Source organism: Bison bison, unplaced genomic scaffold, assembly GCF_000754665.1.
Source record: "Bison bison bison isolate TAMUID 2011002044 unplaced genomic scaffold, Bison_UMD1.0 scf7180017864297, whole genome shotgun sequence".
Lineage (NCBI taxonomy): Eukaryota > Metazoa > Chordata > Mammalia > Artiodactyla > Bovidae > Bison > Bison bison.
In genome coordinates this window covers 6,924,522-6,937,082 of record NW_011494869.1, presented here as the reverse complement: position 1 = coordinate 6,937,082, position 12,561 = coordinate 6,924,522, and the positions used below count along the sequence as shown (strand labels likewise).

General features: G+C 45.1%; 1 protein-coding gene and 2 long non-coding RNA genes across 4 annotated transcripts in view; 2 read left to right on the top strand and 1 right to left on the bottom strand.

The window, feature by feature from the left end:
• The window catches only part of LOC104996698, a 16,522-nt gene extending 9,535 nt beyond the window's left edge, over positions 1 to 6,987 (top strand). Inside the window, exons 4-5 of one of the 2 annotated variants that reach the window (XR_826235.1) lie at positions 5,954 to 6,029; positions 6,450 to 6,987. This is a non-coding gene — a long non-coding RNA (uncharacterized LOC104996698). Of the gene's footprint in view, positions 1 to 5,953 lie in introns of both variants that reach the window. The other variant, XR_826234.1, reaches the window with a different exon arrangement.
• LOC104996699 lies at positions 4,198 to 12,161 on the bottom strand. The gene is made up of 3 exons (XR_826236.1): positions 12,076 to 12,161; positions 4,766 to 4,852; positions 4,198 to 4,233 (listed from the first exon to the last, which is right to left on the bottom strand). It is a non-coding gene; the product is annotated as an uncharacterized LOC104996699 (long non-coding RNA).
• Positions 11,880 to 12,561, top strand: part of FAM65A (family with sequence similarity 65, member A) — a 24,943-nt gene continuing 24,261 nt past the window's right edge. The window contains exon 1 of the mRNA XM_010851041.1: positions 11,880 to 12,170. The gene's annotated coding sequence lies outside the window, so the exon portion shown is untranslated. The remainder of the gene's footprint in view (positions 12,171 to 12,561) is intronic.

The window sequence follows — 12,561 nt, the reverse complement described above, 5'->3', positions numbered from 1 at the left end:
ACTGGTAAGAGATAAATAAGAAAACTGTCATATAGCACAGAGAATATAGTCAATATTTTTTATAGCCAATATTTTATAATAACTTTAAATGAAGTCTGATATATAAAAATATTGAATCACTATGTTGTACACCTGAAACGAATACAACATTGTAAATCAACTATACTTTAATTTTTAAAAATCTGTTATAAGCTACTCCCTACCTGTGGGAATATAAACTTCCTGAGACAAGTACTGAATTCTTGACAAATCTGTTATTACAGGTTACAAGTTGAGTTTTCTGATCATGGAGGTAGCTACTAGGAAGGCTTAGTGGGCCATGCATGGGTACTAATTCTCCTAGCCAGTATTGCTTGTCTATGTTAAACACTACTATGTACATGTAGATGTATACAGGATACCATTAGAATTCACTGTATGTGTAACCTTTTAGTTAATAACAGTTTGGTTAGTGGTGATCTTAATAACTTAATTCAAAAGGAATTAGCATAATCACTGTTTTTTGTGTATGTGAAGGCACTCAGTGGTGTCCAACTCTTTGTGACCCCATGGACTATAGCCCACCAGGCCGCTCTGTCCTTGGAACTTTCCAGGCAAGAATATTGGAGTGGGTTGCCATGCCCTCCTCCAGGGGCTCTTCCCGAACCAGGAATCAAACCTGCCTCTCTCGTGTCTCCTGCATTGGCAGGCAGGTCCTTTACCACTGGCCCACCTGGGAAGCCCCGGTGTCACTGTTGGGCAACCGTAACTACCAACACCAAATTTTCTCAACTGTTCTATTTAAAAATCTCAGAGGGAGAGGATAACATGCGTTTATTTAATCAGGATTGATGAAATTCTACCTTTTATTTAAGCTAAATTGGTAGTTTAAAATTCTATATTTGTTAACCATAAACTATATTGTGAAATAGAGTCATATTTTGTTTCATATTTAATGGCATTTGTTTGACATAATAGGATTTAATATTTGTAAGGTCTCATATGAATTACTTTTCTGCCTGCGCCCTTTAGAAAAAATTGTGAAAGCCACAATATCAGTAATCTCTTCTCCGTAAGGTTCAGTTCAGTTCAGTCTTTCAGTCGTGTCCAGCTCTTTGTGACCCCATGGACTTCAGCAAGCCAGGCTTCTCTGTCCATCACCAACTCCTGGAGCTTGCTCAAACTCATGTCCATCGAGTTGGTGATGCCATCCAACCATCTCATCCTCTGTCGTCCCCTTCTCCTCCTGCCTTCAATCTTGCCCAGCATCAGGGTCTTTTCTAGTGAGTCAGTTTTTCACATCAGGTGGCTAAAGTATTGGAGCTTCAGCATCAGTCCTTCCAATGAATATTCAGGACTGATTTCCTTTAGGATTGACTGATTGGATCTCCTTGCAGTCCAAGGGACTCTCAAGAGTCTTCTGCAACACCACAGTTCAAAAGCATCAGTTCTTTGGTGCTCAGCTTTCTTCACAGTCCAACTCTCACATCCATCCATGACTACTGGAAAAACCATAGCTTTGACTAGACGGACCTTTGTTGGCAAAGTAATATCTCTGCTTTTTAATATGCTATCTAGATTGGTCATAGCTTATCTTCCAGGGAGCAAGTGTCTTAATTTCATGACTGCAGTCACCATCTGCAGTGATTTCGGAGCCCAAAAAAATAGTCTCTCACTGTTTCCATTGTTTCCCCATCTATTTGCCATGAAATGATGGGACCAGATGCCATGATCTTAGTTTTTTGAATGTTGAGTTTTAAGCCAACTTTTTTACTCTCTTTGACTTTCATCAAGAGGCTCTTTAGTTCTTTGCTTTCTGCTGTAAGGGTGGTGTCATCTGCGTATCTGAGGTTACTGATATTTCTCCTGGCAATATTGATTCTAGCTTGTGCTTCATCCAGCCTGGCATTTCTCATGATGTACTCTGCATATAAGTTAAATAAGCAGGGTGACAGTATACAGCCTTGATGTACTTGTTTCCCAATTTGGAACCAGTCTGTTCCATGTCCAGTTCCAAATTGGAACCATGTCCAGTTGCTTCTTGACCTGCATACAGATTTCTCAGGAGGCAGGTCAGGTGGTCTGGTATTCCCATCTCTTGAAGAATTTTCCAGTTTGTTGTGATCCACACAGTCAAAGGCTTTGGTGTAGTCAATAAAGCATAAATGGATGTTTTTCTGGAACTCTCTTCGTTTCTCAAGATCCAACAGATGTTAGCAATTTGATCTCTGGTTCCTCTGCCTTTTCTAAATCCAGCTTGGACATCTGGAAGTTCACAGTTCACGTACTGTTGAAGCTTGGCTTGGTGAATTTTGAGCATTACTTTGCTAGCATGTGAGATAAGTGCAATTGTGCAGTAGTTTGAACATTCTTTGGCATTGCCTTTCTTTGGGATTGGAATGAAAACTGACCTTTTCCAGGCCTGTGGCCACTGAGTTTCCCAAATTTGCTGGCATATTGAGTGCAGCACTTTCACAGCATCATCTTTTAGGATTTGAAATAGCTCAACTGAAATTCCATCACCTCCACTAGCTTAGTTTGTACTGATGCTTCCTAAGGCTCACTTGACTTCACGTTCCAGGATGTGGCTTTAGGTGAGTGATCACACCATCGTGGTTATCTGGGTCATGAAGAACTTTTTTGTATAGTTCTTCTGTGTATTCTTGCCACCTCTTCTTAATATATTCTGCCTCTGTTTGGTCCATACCATTTCTGTCCTTACCTCCGTAAGGTTATCTTCACTTAATGCTGGGCAGAGAACATGAAAAAAGAAAACTGGTGTTTACTACAGCTGACCTTCCACCTATCAAGTTTACTGTTTGATACAAGCCCAAGAGATATGAGTGTAATGTTTACTAGAAGATATGTATATACAGTGTTCTTAGCAACTTTATTCACAATAGATTAAAAACAAAGAACAATCCAAATATCCATCAACAGGAAAATGGAAAAATAATGGTGTATTCATACATCTGAGGAGAAGGCAATGGCACCCCACTCCAGTACTCTTGGCCTGGAAAATCCCATGGACAGAGGAGCCTGGTAGGCTGCAGTCCATGGGGTCGCGAAGAGTCGGACACGACTGAGTGACTTCACTTTCACTTTTCCCTTTCATGCATTGGAGAAGGACATGGCAACCCACTCCAGTGTTCTTGCCTGGAGAATCCCAGGGACGGGGGACCCTGGTGGGCTGCCGTCTATGGGGTCGCACAGAGTCGGACACGACTGAAGTGACTTAGCAGCATACATCTGACAACTACACAGCAATAAAAGTGAATGAACTGCTGTACACAACACAGAGGAATCTCACATACATAAGGTTGAATGAAAGGTGTCAGCCACAGAAGAGTGAGTATGGTATGATTCTACTTACAGTCATTCAAAGCCATAAACTATAATAAATGGTGATACAGCTCCATAGTGGTTAACTTGGGGTATTATGGACTAAGCGAGGGAAACTAGGAAGACTTACGCAGCGCTGGAAATGTTTTCTGTCTGGGTGGCAGTCATATGGGTTTCCTTTTCACTGTGGGTTCTTCCCACACTTTGGACTTTTACATGATTTTTACTCATACTTGAACCTCTCTCGTTGCACCTCTCCTCAAAGCAGCTTGTGGTGTTTGAAAAGTTCTTCATACCTTAGACCAGAAATGACCCCATGGAGGTGGTGGCAGTGGGTGCCAGGAGAAAAAGGGTACCTAGTGTGGGGGTCAGTGCTGAAAACTGTTTCCCCAGCTTGTTGTCCTTATGTGTGTTTGTCTCATCTCTTGTGACATTTGTTTTCTTCCCTGTCCCTGGGGAAATCTTCAAGTTGTAGACTTCTAGGATTTGCAGATTTTACAGTGTGATTCTACTTCTAGTTTTGTCTGTAGCTTATTTCTCCTGGAGAAAAGATAATAATTTCCTAAAATCCATATGAATGTGAAGAAAAGCCGTATTTTCCCGGTTGTCACTGATTTTTTTTTACAGTGTTAAAAAAATGCTATCAATGAGATGACAGCAGTTGTAATGAACAGAAAGCTTGGTTCAAACTGTCTTCAGTTATAAACATAATGTATTGGCTTATGTAATTGAACACTCCAGAAATGGAGCTGGTTTCAGTTGAATGTTGACACAGTGCCTTTTGATTATTTTTTTAAATGAATCATTTTATTTATTTACTTGGCTTCACAAGGTCTTAGTTCTGGCATGCAGAATCTTTAATCTTCATTGCAGCATGTGGGATCTTTAGTTGCGGCATGTGAACTCTGCATTCTGAAAGGAAGAAGGTAGAGAGTAACCTCAGTACAGCTTTTGCACAGTTGTTTATCACAGGAATGCTATGGGCCCTGGAGTTTCCAGCTTCACAACCCCCGGCCTCCTCTAAGCCATACCCTCAGCTTCCTGCCTCCAGCCTTGAGGGGCTCAGCTCATGCCTGCACTTCAGTTTTCTTCTTCCTGGGAACTAAGGCCTCTCAGGACCTCAGCTGGGGCCTGCTCCCTGGGGCCTGCAAGGGGAACTGCTGGCTCTCGGGGCCTTCCCCTTGTCCAGAAGAGAAGGAAGAAGGCCTGAGGATTCCCTATTGGGTGAGAGTCAGCCTCCCCAGGCTATCACTGGTCTTCAGAAAGGTTAAGCCAACTAGGGCGGCTGCCTGGACACCTTGCTTGGGTGGGTGGGGTGTGGAGGGCAGCACTTTCTATCTTGTGAGCTACATCATCATCCAATTTCAGTATCATAAATAGCATAGCAACCTCATCTTATGAGCCCCCTGATGTGATGCAGTAATCATCAAACTAGTATTCTTACCAGCATGGTTTACCACGAATCTGATCTTGAGGAAGCAATCAGGTAAATCCAGAATACTGTATCCAGTGCTAAAACTGGCTTCGACTCCTACAAAAAGTAATCAGACAAAAAGACCAAGTGTAGGGCAGAGAATACTCTTCTATATTAAAAGAGACTAAAGAGACCTCACCACCAAATATGTAAACCTTGTCTCCTGAACTGAAATAAAAATGCTACAAGGGACATTCTTGAGACCAGTGACTGAATGGCTGCTGATTTTCATGAATGTAATGGTGGTGCTCTGATAGTGCAGAGGGGCTCTCTTAGCCTCAGCATTTTGGGGCCAAATAATTCTGTCCTCTGGGAATTTAGCAGCATTTCTGGTCCCTGCCCACTAGGTGTCAGGAGCACCAAACCCGTTCAGGTGCAACAAGCTGAAGAGTCAGATGTTTTAGGATTAGCAGAGGAATAAAATTTCCCAGGTGGTGCAGTGGTAAACAATCTGGCTGCCTGTGCAGAAGACTTGGGTTCGACCCCTGGGTTGGGAAGATTTTGGAAGAGGAAATGGCAACCTACTCCAGTGCTCTTGCCTGGGAAATTCCATGGACAGAGGAACCTCAGGGGCCTACATTTCATGGGGTCACAAAGATCAGACACAACTGAGCACACAGGAATGAAGGCTGCCTCTTGTCATGAGAAACACTTGAAAATGGTTAAATGGTGAATTTTAAGTTACATGAATTTTTTTCTTAGTTAAAAAAAATATAAATCAAAAAATGTCTCTGGTCCAGTGGTTAAGACTCTGTACTCCGACTGCAGGGGGCACAGGTTCAATCCCTGGTTGGGGGACTAAGATCCCGCATCCCACATGCCGCATGGTACAGCCAGCAGCCAAAAAAGTCTCCACTTGACTTTGTCAGCTATCCCCTGGGGGACAGAATCACCCCTGGCTGAAACCACTGGTACAGAGAGTACACTGCTGGAGGGGGCGGGGGTGGGGCAGGAGGGAATGCAGGCCAAAGGACTGGGTAGGGAAGTACCTTATTTGTAACTTACTTTCAAATTGCAAATGCAGTAAAATGTTCACCATTGGCGACACTAGGTGACAGGTGTATGTGTTGTTCATTTGACTATTCTGTCAACTTTCTATAGACTGATTTAAAAAAAAAAAAAAAGAAAAGAATTCAACTTGGAATTTTTTGTTTACAGCATCCCAAGGGACCCCTGACAGGTGCCAGCTGCACAGCGTTCTTTCAGGTGCCGTTCTCATGAGTGCCTGCATTGGGTGAGCTGCTTCATCCTCCGAGGGAGGACTCTTTCCTTATCTCTCTCACTCCCTTGCTCCCTCCCTCCATCCTCCTGCCCTATCTCACTCCCAGATTCCTTGAACATACTGATCTCTCTGTGCTGCACACTCACCTATGGAAAGAATAGCATCCTGTGACCCATTACACACTCAGCCTGGTGCTGAGGCTGGGCTCTGTCAGTTCCTTGGTAGTGAGTGTTCTCTCCTGTGGTCGCTTTAAAACACAGTCATGAAATTCTTTAGTATTGTTCCATTTAGAGATGGGGGTCTATGACCCGTCTCCTTGAGTATGGACTCCACAGCTACTTAACCGGTAGAATATGGTGGAAATGACACTGTATTAGTTTCCAGATCTAGGCCTTAGAAAACTAGCGTCTGCCCTTTTGTGTCTCCTCTGAGATGTTGCTGCTGGAACCCAGCTGCAGTGCTGTAAGGAAGCCCAGGCCACCCCATGGAGAAGCACATGTGGAGGGGAGCAGCATAGAGCGCGCACGTGAAGGCCTTGTGAGGGAGTCCTCGTGGACCTGGATTATCCTGCGCCAGCTGTGTGTGTGTTGGGAGGAGGGGGTGCAGGACGCAATGATGAACTGTCCCCACTGAGTTCGGCTCATTTTGTAGATTCATGAGCAAACTACATGCTTGCGGCGTTTTAAAGTTACTAATGTCAGGAGTGGTTTGTTTGCAGTGATAGGTAATTGATGCATCCCCTACTGGGGGTGGAGGGGGCAGAAGAGGCCAGCTTGCTATCCCCACAGCTGGGTCCTAGATCAGTGCTTGTTCCTTCAACAAGTACCTATTGAGTGGCCACCAAGTGCTGGACACTGTACCAGAGGATGAGGAGTTAGCAGTGAATGAGGTGGGCCTCATACCAGGCCACCTACCTTGCCTGGTGGGCACAGCTCAGGCACAGAAATGAGACGACTGTAGCCTCAGCCTGAGAAAGGGGGAGGGAGAACTGTCGTGGTGGGGGGGAGGGGCGTGGAGGGGGCGGCGAGGGGGTGGAGGGGGCGAGGGGCGGCGAGGTGGGGCGGGGGGGGTGGGCGAGAGGGCGGGGGTGGGTATGTTATTTCTAAGCTAAGACCTGTCTCTTGAAAAGGAGTCACCCATGCAGAGAAGCAGAGAAAGGGCAGATGGAGTACCATGTACCTGTTCTGGCTACGGTCGCCAGATTTGGCAAATAAATAAATAAAAATTTAGCATCCAGTTAAATTTGAATTTCATATAAACAGCGAATCGTTTTTTAGTATATATATACGTGTGTGTGTGCGCACGCGCGCCCCATGCAATATTGGGGACATTCTGAAAAATTGTTCATTATTTATTTGAAATTCAGGTTTAACTGGGAGTCCTGTATTTTATCTGGCAACCCTAGTTCTAGGGGAAAAGGAGAGGAGGGAAAAAACGCTCCTGATTTCAAGGGACAGTTCAGAAAGCCAGATGTAGCACACAGGCAAACAGCACCCAGAGGCAAGGGAGATAAAGGTGAGTAGGAGCAAAGTCATGAAAGGTCAGCCTGCTGAGGTCCCTTTTGAGTTTCGCCCTGAAGCAGTGGGGAGCGGTGGGAGGGTTTAGAGCAAGGGAGAGACACAGTGGTTGTGTATTTTAGAGTTTGCAGGCTGCTGTGTGAGGGGTGGGAGCATGTAGCAGGAAATCAAGAGAAAGGTGTCTCTTGCCCTGCGGTGCCTGTCCTCTGCGTTGCTGCCACGAAGCCTTGAGAACACTGGGGGACGAATCTCCCCACTTTTTTTTTTTTTCCTACAATGTGTTTTAAGCCATAAATTTCCCTTAACCACTGCCCCAGGATATCTCATAAGTTTTGATATGTTTAGGTTTTATATCACTCCATTCAGAATATTTTCTAATTTCCCTTAATATGTCTCTGACCTATGGATTCTTTATGTGTATTGTATGACTTCCAAATATTTGAGATTTTTCCATGTATCTCATTGTCATTTATTTTCATTTCCTTCCACTGTGGGCAGAGGACATACTTGGCACATTCTTTGGATTTTATGAATATCGTTTGGTGGGTGAACATATGGTCTATCATGGTGAAGGTAGCACGTTTGCTGGAAAAGAAAGTGACTGCTGCAGCTGTTGAGTTTCATGCTTGTAAATGTCACTTCCAGTCAGGGTGGTTGACAAAGTTCTTCTGCTCTTCTGTATGTTTCCTCATTATTTAGTCCAGAGCTATTCTGTCCTCTGATGGTGTGGGGTGTAAAAAGCTTCAATGATTGTTATAGTTTAGCCTCGTCCCTGTTTTTGTCAGTTTTTTTCTTCAAATGTTTCAAAGCTCTGTTGCTGCACACACACACATGCATGTATGATTATTATAATTATGTCCATAGGGAGTTCCCTGTGTAGCTTGGGTAACACTCATCCCCTTAAAGTCCACCATGTCTGATAGCATTACCACCACCACAGCTTTCCTAGGCTCACTGCCTGCTTAGCATATCTTTATCCATTCTTTACTTTCACCTGATTCGTGTCTTTATATTTAAAGTGAGCCTTATTATAGACAGCATATATTAATAGTTGGGTCTTTTCTGTTCACTGGAGGATCTCTGCCCTTTAATTGGTGTTTTAGTACATTTACATCTAATCATTACACACATTATTGATATGGTTGACTTAGTTCCAGGATTTTACTACTTGCTTTCTGGTTTTCCTCTGTTTTTATGCCTCTGTTCCTGTTTGGATTGTGAAGGAAGAATATACCATTTTTGACACTGTATTCCAATCATTTATCAGGTTCTGTGCTAATTTTGAGTGATTAAAAAAAATTTTAGGTATTTATTTACTTTTAAACATTTATTTATTTGACCGTACCAGGTCTTAGTTGTGGCGTGTGGGATCCAGTTGCCTGACCTGGGGTTGAAGCTGGGTCCCCTGTATTGACAGCATGGAGTCTTAGCCACTAGTCCACCAGGGAAGTCCCTTTGAGTGATTTTTAGAACTGGAATTAACTCTGCAGCAGGTCCAAGGCTACAGTATGAGCAGTCCTGCCACTTCCATCAAACAATCAGGTAGATTCCATTGTAGAGGAAGATGCTGTAGGGAGCCTTGGGCAAGCCCCAGCCAACATTAGAAGAGTAATTGCTGACCTTGGAATTGACTGAGTTCATGACTGTGGGTGGTCATGTGACCATGTGGCTAGACCTGCCTGTCATGATCTGGGTGCTGGCAGACCTACAGAATCATTAGGTTGGTCAGGCCAGGCATCCAATCCATCATTGTTTAGATGTTGTATATCCCAGATCAAGCTTAGGCAGATCCAAATAGTATAACTGATATCTATAAACAGATGGTTCAAACACCAGTGTTGCCTAACACTGTTGCCCTGATGCCTCTTACATCATCTCACACCCATACATTATGTGGTGTATCCAGAAAATGGCTAATAGAAGGGGAGAAGCCCCAAACTTGGTTCAAGGACACATTATCTTGGTATGAAGGAGACAAACTGAAAATGAACTGCTCTTCCATTACACCCCCAGCTGTGAGAGGAGGTCTCCCTAGTGGAGAAAATTTTGAGCAGTGCACGTAGCCAGAGGTGAAAGCAAGAGCTGCTTCATGGGCCTGAGAGCTGTTTTGTCACAGCCTGCTCGAAAGGGTCCCACAGTTGTTTAATGCTCTGCTGTCGCCATCTTGAAATTCATAATTGTTCTGAGCAAGGTGCTCTGCACTTTTATTTTGCACTGAATCCCACAAAACAGGTCCTGGGTAAAAGATTCCAAGACAAGTGCAGAATAGAGGACCCATAGAAGTTAAGACTGCCTTGATCTGTATGTGCCATGATACCTGTATGTGTGTGTGTGTGTGTGTGTCTGTATGCACAGCAGAATGCTACTTGTTAGGTCCTCAAAAATGATGACTATTGTTACCCTCTGTTGTTGACGATGACTATGAAGATAATGATAAGAGTTATTGGACTCCTCCAGCATTGTTCTTCAGACTTCATTTAAGCCTGATTAACTCACTATCCATGAGCCATCCCTCTGTTTTGCTTCACTGAAATGAAAACAGTGAAAAAATGCAAAGCATTTTTTATTCAAGCGGTGCCTTTGACCCTCAGGAATTTAACACAAACACATACCTAGGCTTTCAAACACCCACTAAGGTTTTACACACTCTTTGTTTAACCCGCATCCAAACAGTTGCATCAACAGTTCCTAAAATCCCATCCCACCCCCCACCCCGCTGCCACAGAGTCTCAGAATTCACACAGACAGGCACCCACATACTCCCAGGTCACCTGGGTGAATGTGGGTGATGTCTGTACGATTCCACCAGTTCGGTCTGAAAATTCTTGCCAGGGACAGCTGATGAGCAACCCTATCATTTTCATTTGAAAATTTCTATCACAGATTAGAAATTATGCATGTGTATGATTTCTAGTGCCTAAGAAGGATGAGAAGGGTTGGCGTCTTGAAAGGGCACTAGGTATATTTCTATAGTTTTCTAGATTTCAAGGGGGAGCCAGAGGTTGTGATTATGTGAAAACTTAGCAAGGAAACAGAGGTAATTCTGTGCCCTTGTGGAGTTTGGGGATCCAAAAACTCTGAAAACGCCTTAAGTTGAGCCACTGGGGATACAAGAGCCCTGGTTTAAGGAGGGCTACCTATGTCAAGGAGTAAACCAGCAATTCCACCACTGCTCATGATACAACATATCTGGGGGGTTAAAGTTTAAAAGCCAGGACCAAGAGAGGGTGGGCAGGAAGGACGGTGTCACCTGCTCCTTTCATATTTCCTACAAGAAAGAAAGCCCGGCGGAGACTCCTGGCTCAGTAAATGAGTCACTGGCTTTATAAGCCAAGAGAGATGGAAGACAGACTCCAGGAAACAAGCAAGGAAGAGGCTTGGAGAAGGTTTTCAGCTTCAGTGTGAAGCTGTCAAGTTTCTATGCTCTTGTGGGAACTGAAGAAAACCAACAGTGAGACAGTGAGAAAGACTAGAGAAACAGCAAGGGACCAGACAGGGCTCAAGTGAGAGCCTGTGCATTGGGGCAATTTAGAATGACTGACAAAACGAACTGGGCAAATTATCCAGGCAGCTTTAGAGAGGGAGAAAATCCCCCAGTGTTTCAAGGCCCCGCAACCAGTCCTAATCCAACAGAATTCACAGCCACTGAGCAAGTCATCGCACTTGTGCCAGGCGACAGGAGGAAGATTCAAAGTGTGAGCTACTGTGCCGAGCCTCAAAGGCTTCTTGACACCTAGGATAGGACTGTTCAGACACATTGAAAGTCAGGCTAAATTTCAGGCAGAGGCCTGGATCAGAGAGAGCAGGACTCCTTGGAAGAAATGAATGGAGAGCAGTTTGGGGAACAGAAGCACAAGAAAAGACTGGATGGATCCTTTCTCTTTTCTCATTTTGGATTATTTGTTTGCTTAGCCTATTTAGGGAGGTACATCTCCTAAGTGTCAAGCAGTATATTTGACACTTTGTTTATTTTCTGAGCGATTCAATTTGCCAGTGTTTACTGAGCTCCCTGAGGAAGTGAGCTGGGCCCAGGCACGGAGCAGGTAGAGGGCATAGCAAAAGCGAAGGCCCAGAGATGGGAACCCACAGAAAAGTCTCAGGGAAGAGTCGGGAGTCCCTTGGGGGCCAGAGTGGGATAAGAGAGCTGAGGCCTTAGGGAAGACCGAGCTGATCTTCAGACTCCAGCCTGGTGGGGAGCCGGATGAGTCCTGGAGAGATTCTGGCCCCAAGAAGCCGAGGCCAGGTGGGGGAGGTCCTCCTCAGCACATTCTCTTCCATGTGACTCTGGGGGTATTAATAATTAACCCAGGGGCCCACACAGCTGCCACCACCGCCCTCAGGCCCTCCCTGTGTGACATCCAGGCCACACTCCTGCTGCACAGCTCTGTGGGAGAAAGGAGTCCTGTTAGATACTTTCATCAGATGTGCTGGCCTGGAGTCCCCCTCACACCAGTCTGCCTCTTGGGATAGCCTCTGCCAGCTCTCTGGGCTTCCAAAGAGACTGGGCTGATGGCCGCCTTCCCCGCAGGCCAGAGACTTACCAACTCTCTGCTGGTCAGAGTCCTTCGGGCCTTCCAGAATCCTGACTCAATTCAACAATGACATCTCGGGGAGCAGGGCAGTCCTGGGAGGGAAGGTAAGCATCTTGGTTCCCATCCCAGCCTGGCCACAGATTCACTGGCCTCAGGCCTGGCCTTGCTGTCTTTGCAGCTTGATGACTTTGGAGATCTAGGGCCTCTGAGTGTGGGAACTGGGCAGAGTCTGGTGCCTGATCTAGAACCAGCCTTGGTGTCAGATCCCTGGAGAGGAGCAGGTGACCCTTTGGGGAGAGGAAGCAGACAAGGGCTGTGGCAAGAGAAGCACAGGGCATTGTGAGAGCAAAGAAGAGGTTGCTGACCTGGCTTGGGATCCAGAGGAAGTAGTGTCTGAGCTGAGACCTGAAGGGTGGTCAGGAGGTACCAGGTGAGGGAAAGAGAAAAAAGATGCTAGAACAGCTTATGCAAGGACACGGGGACATAGGAAAGCAG